Below are 6,650 nucleotides of genomic sequence, written 5' to 3'. Positions count from 1 at the left end.
GGAGGCCTTCCCATCTCTCCAGATCTTTTTTAATTTCAATCAACATTTTTTCATAGTTGTTTTCAAATAAGGAACTACATCTGTTAGTCAACCAGACCCCCAAGTATTTGATTTTTTTGGTAATCATAAATCCTGATTTTCTAGATAGCAATACTTCAGTTTCATTTGTACAATTCTTCGTTAATATTTTAGATTTTGAAAAGTTTATCCTCAGGCCTGCTGCTTGGCCATATATTTGTATAGTATAAAGAAGTTGTTCAATTGAGTCTACCGGGTTCTCTAAAATGAAGACTAGGTCGTCAGCGTATGCCTGGAGCTTAAATTTCTCACCCTTAACTACCAAGCCTTTAATCAACGAGTCTGCCCTTACCATATTGTTCAGTATTTCTATTGTAAACACGAATAATAAAGGGGATAGAGGACACCCTTGCCTCGTTCCTTTTTGTATCCGAATTTTCCCCGTAAGATCCCCATTAACCATAATCCTAGCTTCTTGTTGCTGGTATATTGCTTCAATCATTTTTGAAAATACCCCGCCACATTCCCAATGTTCCAAATTCTTCTTAATGAACTCCCAGCTAACGTTGTCAAATGCCTTCTCGGCATCGAGAAACAGAAGGGCCATCTGTTTCTCGTTGTGTGATTCATAAAATTCAAGCACATTAAGAATTGTTCTTACATTGTTCCTGAGGTGCCTTCGTGGTAAAAACCCGGCTTGATCTACATGGATAATTTGTTGTAGCACATTTTTAAACCTACTGGCCAAAATCGTTGCAAAGATTTTGTAATCTGCATTAAGGAGTGAAATTGGTCTGTAGTTTTTTATTTGGGTTAAATCTGTTTCTTGTTTGGGGAGTAAGGTAATTAAGGCTTCCTTCCAGGATTCTGGAATCCTATTTTGTTCTACTATATTGTGAATAGTCAACTTTAGGGACATGTCAATTTCGTTCGCAAATACTTTATAAAATTCGGCAGATAACCCATCTGGGCCTGGTGTTTTCTTTGATTTTACTTGTGCGATGGCCTGTGTTATTTCGCACAGTGTAACCGGAGCATTTAACACTTGCTTTTGTTCTATGGTAAATTTCTTTTTATTATATTTCTCCAACAGTTTCTCTATCATTTGAGGGTCTTGTGTTTTTTGTTCATATAAATCTTTGTAGAACTTTTCCACGATTTCTTTAAGTTCCCTTATATTAAAACAACAACTCCCATTCTCAGTTTTCAACAATTTTATTAGTTTTTCTTCCCTTTCCTTCTTCAGCTGATAAGATAACCACCTGGTTGGCTTGTTTGCCTTTTCAAAATAATTATGTCTGGCATAGGTCAATTTCGCTGTTATTTCTGCTGTTAATAGACAGTTTAATTGATGTTGCAGTTTAATTACATTGAACCTCAATTGCTTAGAGTTTGGAGTTTTTTTAAGATCAATTTCTTCTTTTTTAATTTCATTTACTATTTGTTTATATTTCTCCTGTTTCTGTTTTTTTTAGCCTTAAAGGCATCCCATACCACATCAATATTAATTTCTGGTATTAGATTTTGCTTAAAGAAATTCTTAAATTCTTCTTTACATTCTGTCACAAATTTTTTATTTGTTAACATCCACGATTTGAAGCAACTTGAGCATGACAAAAATATTTCATAGGAGCTGTACAATGGTTCTGACTTGTACAGAGTGGTGTAGAATAGTTGAGGCTTTCTCACAGAACAGGCCCACATACATCCAGGCTAAACGTCATAGCTTTCAGATCAAAATATTGTTATATCAATATTCTAGGGCCAGTTTTTGAAATGGAATGGCAGCCGCCCTGGTGCCCAGGGAACGGGAGGAGGTGGCTGCTGCTGGGGGATTGCGGCAGGGAAACTGCAGAGAATCTTGCCCTGTGGAAGGAAGCTGTGTTGCTGCTGTGCTTGATCAGCACCACACCTGCAATGGGGGAATCATACAAGCCTGTCTCTGTCTGAGAAGCACCAAGGCTACAAAGAAAAATGTGCACAGAAGGGCTGAAAGGTTATGAAATGCAGGACACACTCGACGAGACCTCCCCAAGGCCCGTCTGTGCATTCGGTGTGCCTTGGGTGCTGGAGGTGGGTGGAGGTGGCACCAGAGCCAGCCCTGCCCACGGTCCCAGGCTCTGCTTCAGCCGATCGATGCCCCCCAGGGAGCCTGCTTCTTTCCTCCCTTCCTCTGTTGGGGGGCAGGGGGGACCCTCTTCCTCCTTCCCCCTTCCCCTCTGTGGTGTGTGGGAAGGGGCAGGCAGTGGATTTCCTGGCGGTGTGTGGCAGCAAAGTCAATCTTCTGGGGTGCCTAAAATCCGTGGACTAGCCCAAATGTAACCACCAAAAATGTGGACTCTTGGCATGGATCCAAATATCTGCAGGCTTTGCAGAGCAGGGCATCCTCCTCCTGCTGCAGCCCACCGAGTCATCCAAAGCTGCTCATGGCCCTTCTGCAATCTAAAGGTTTTGCCCAGATTGTATCAGAGTTGTCATTTAGCATCCACACAGTCTGTGATTTCAAAAAGCTTAATAATTGGTGTTGTGCATAAATACAATCTGTACAATGACATTTGCCCAGTGTAAAGACCAGATAATCTGTTTGACCGGAGTCTTGTGTTAATGCAATGGTTGCTGAGGTCTGTACCAGATGAGGATTGTGGAAGACTCCAGGCTGCAATGTGTTGCCTCACACTGAAGGGGTCTTCAGGAGACCCGTCTGGAAGTGCCCATCTTAGAGGCTTTGGGTATGAACAAACATCATAGGGCACATTTCTCCTCACCATTTAGAGCCGAGGAGCTCACTGCTACCATGCAATTCCCAGGTTCCTTTAGCAGAAGAAGGATTCTGTGTAACAGGTTGCCTCCCATCTGTTAATCTGTCATGCCCAGCCTTCCACTGAAATGTTATAAGATCATGGAATGTTCACAGATGCTCTGTTTCCAATGAAAGATTCCGTTGTAGAATGCTAACAGTGGGACTTGGACAAGGAAAGTGGCACACCCATTTCAATAACAGAAATGTTTCATACTGAGTCTAAGGACAGGAGATGCTGCACTGGCAGGAAGAGAGAGAGAGAACCCATGGAACAGGGGCCAAGGAGCCACAGGGGCAACTGAAATTCTTGTCTTGATTGAAACTGGTCAGCTCGTTCCTTGGCTGCAGATCACCAATAAAAGTGAGGCTTTGGATTTGTCCAAAGGGCTTCTTTATGCCGGCTGGATTTCAGCACTTTGGATTTGGAGGAGGAATTACCAAAACTCCTGTCCAACCCAACAATCCACTTCCGGCAGTCAGTATCAATCCAGTCCTCATGACCACCCTCTGCTCTTGCTGGTGTGGAAGGAGACAAGTGAACTGTTAACCTACTTTGCTGTTGGACCCAGGATTTGTGTGTCTTGGTGGGGAGCAGTGCAGGCATCTAGGATTCCAGCTGTATTTTCTCTCCTATTGCTTGCAGGCTGGTGTAATCCTCTCAGAGCAAGCTGAGTGCCAGGTTTTTGGCTAGGAATTGACTTGTGTTGCAGCTCCAAAGTCTCTCTGATATTCCTGAGCCAGAAAAGAAAGGGAGACGTTGATTCAGGAGGAAATAATATTGAGGACGCTCCAGATTCTCCTCACAGGATCGTGTTTGAGGATGGGGGGTGGGGGTTCTCCGAGGCTATGAAAACATTTCAGATGCTGCGTAATGTTGGTTTAAACAGCCCTTCTGCAGCCAAAATTCTTTTTCTCTTGCTGACATGTAGAAAGGAAATTTGCAACCTAGATCCATGCCAAGAACAAGCCACAATGTGTTAGAGAGAGCCCAGAAGCCGACATGCAACATCTCTGACCTGGGTGATGGTGCTTGCCAGAGTGCAGGGACTGAGGCTTCCCAGGAGGTGAAAACAAGCAAACAGGAAAGCCAAAGTCCGGGATATCTCCCAACAGGAAAAGCTGTTGGAGTGTCTCAGAAAGCTGTTGCCGGGGGCACTGCCTTTATCCTCGGGTAGCCCCAATGGCAGGGGCATCCCACTTTCTAACCTGGACCAGAGACCCACAAAACTGAAGCCAAGGGAGACACTCCTGGTTCTGAAACACAGAGCAAGCCATGGCTCTGAAAAGAGGCTCTCCATTTTCAGGTGGCAACAAGGCAACCCTCTGAGCAAACCTCCAGTCTTCTCCCCCACCCAGGAAGATATGCATATGAAACAATGGCAGTTCCACCAGGTAAAACATCTGCATTTCTAAAGGCTATTCAGAGGCCACCTGGAGAATAGTCCTCCTGTCTCCAGTACCTCACCCAGCCCTTTTGTGTGATCCCATGTCTATGTGTGAATTCTTTGTTTCAATACTTGTCCTTTCTTGCTCCATCCCTCAGAATACTGAGATAAACCGCTCAAATGCTAATCAGGGACCCATCTCCCATCCTTTGTCTATATCTGGGAACCTATTCAACTGCCTTGGCAGAACCATCAATGGACATAAAATCCATTCAGCTAGCCTCAACTTCTTCTTTCTTTTTTTTTTTATAAATTTTTATTTGTTTTGAATAAAAGAATATACATATCCACAGTTTATCATCTTATTTACAGATCAGAGTCGGACATTTTCAGTTAGTAACCTTAACTGTAAGTAATATAACATTCACCGTTACTAATACTTAATATATCTTTTCTAGTTACATTTCTGTTTGGAGTTCTATCCATTTATATATCTTATCCCATCTCCTTTTGTGTACCCTCTCGTTTTTATTTTGCAACTTTAAACTTAGATCATCCATTCTGGCTAGATCTAACATTTTATTTACCAAGTCTGCTTTAATAGGTAGATTTTCCGATTTCCAGTTTTGTGCTATTAACAATCTGGCTGCTGTTATAATATAGCTAATTATATATGCATCCTGTTTATTGTACCCGTTTGGAATCATGTTTAGCAGGTATATTCCTGGTTTCAGTGCTACATTAATACCTAAACTTTCTTGAAGTACTTTTCTAACCATTTTCCAGAATCTTTGTACCATACTACAATCCCACCACATATGGTAAAACGTTCCTTTAAAACTTTTACATTTCCAGCATTTATCAGAATACCCCCTGTAACATTTAGCCAACTTAACAGGTGCCCAGTGCCATCTATGGAACATCTTATATACATTTTCTTTATACGTGACCGCTTTCATATACTTAACAGTTTTCCACATGGCCGTCCACTGCTCTTTCTCAATTTCCCCTATATCTTTCACCCAGGTGTTCATTACATTTTTAACTTCTTCATCCTTCATAAATTCCCTTAGATGTAAGTTATATAATTTTTGAATCAATTTATCGTTTGAGGACAGCCATATTTTATCCAATTCATTATTTTGGTCCTCAAAGCCTCTTGTCGCGTCTTTCTTAAATCTATCTCTTAGTGTTATTTGCTCCCACCATGATAGGTTATTTTCCTTTCTAAGTTTTTCTTCTGTTTTTAACTCATTTCTTTTATTTAATATACCATATGTAAGCGTGCCACCCCATGCTGAGATCGTGTCCCTCTATTGCTAAAAGTCTTGTATTTTAGAGATTTACCCAATCCTTTATCCATACTAGGGCGGCCGCTTGATAATATATATACCAGTTGGAAACACTCATTCCTTTTCTTTCTTTACTGTCTTGAAGCACCTTCCATTTTATTCTGGCTTTCTTATGCTGCCATATAAATTGTCTAGTGGCCTTATTGAGATCCTCAAAAAAGTTTTGTTTTTTTAGCACAGGTATATTTTGTGCCAGATATAAAAATCTAGGTAACACATTCATCTTAACCAACGCAACCCTACCCATAAAGGACAGCGGAATGGCATTCCACTTTTGCAAATCCAGTCTAATATCTTTTAGGAGCTTCGTATAATTCCCTTCAGTTAATGAGTTATTTTTATTTGTCATGTGTATTCCCAGATATTTGACTTTTTTTAACTATTTCCATCTTGGTACGCTCTAGAATACACTCTATCGTAATCGGAGTAACGTTCTTAACCAGTATTTTAGATTTTTTATAGTTAATTTTTAATCCCGCAACCTGTCCGTAATGGTGTATAGTTCTCATCAGATCTTCTATCGAATCTTTTGGGTTTTCTATTATGAATGCCAGGTCATCTGCCAATGCCTGTAACTTAAATTCTTCTCCTTTCACTTTCAAACCTTTTATTAGCTTGTTGTTTCTTATGTCATCATTAAGTGATTCTATTGCATATACAAAAAGAAGCGGTGATAACCTTTTATTAGCTTGTTGTTTCTTATGTCTTCGTTAAGTGATTCTATTGCATATACAAAGAGAAGCGGCGATAACGGACAACCTTGTCTAGTTCCTTTTTGAATCTCTATGGTTTCCGTCAAGTCTCCGTTTATTATTATTTTTGCATATTGTTTCTTATATATCGCTCTTATTGTATTATGGAATTCTTGTCCTGGATCTGCTGCTTGTAATTTTTGTAATAGAAAGTCCCATGACAGGTTGTCGAATGCTTTTTCTGCATCTAGAAACATTAACATTAACTCCTTCTCCGGATGCTCTTCGTAATATTCTAGTACATCTATTATAATCCTTATGTTATTTCTCATTTGCCTTTTGGGTAGGAATCCAGTTTGGTCTTGATGTATCATATTTATCAAAACTTTTTTTAATCTGCCTG

The sequence above is a fragment of the Gekko japonicus genome, unplaced genomic scaffold, assembly GCF_001447785.1.
Source record: "Gekko japonicus isolate JY-2015 unplaced genomic scaffold, Gekko_japonicus_V1.1 scaffold1277, whole genome shotgun sequence".
Taxonomy (NCBI): Eukaryota; Metazoa; Chordata; class Lepidosauria; order Squamata; family Gekkonidae; genus Gekko; species Gekko japonicus.
This window is presented reverse-complemented; position numbering follows the sequence as displayed.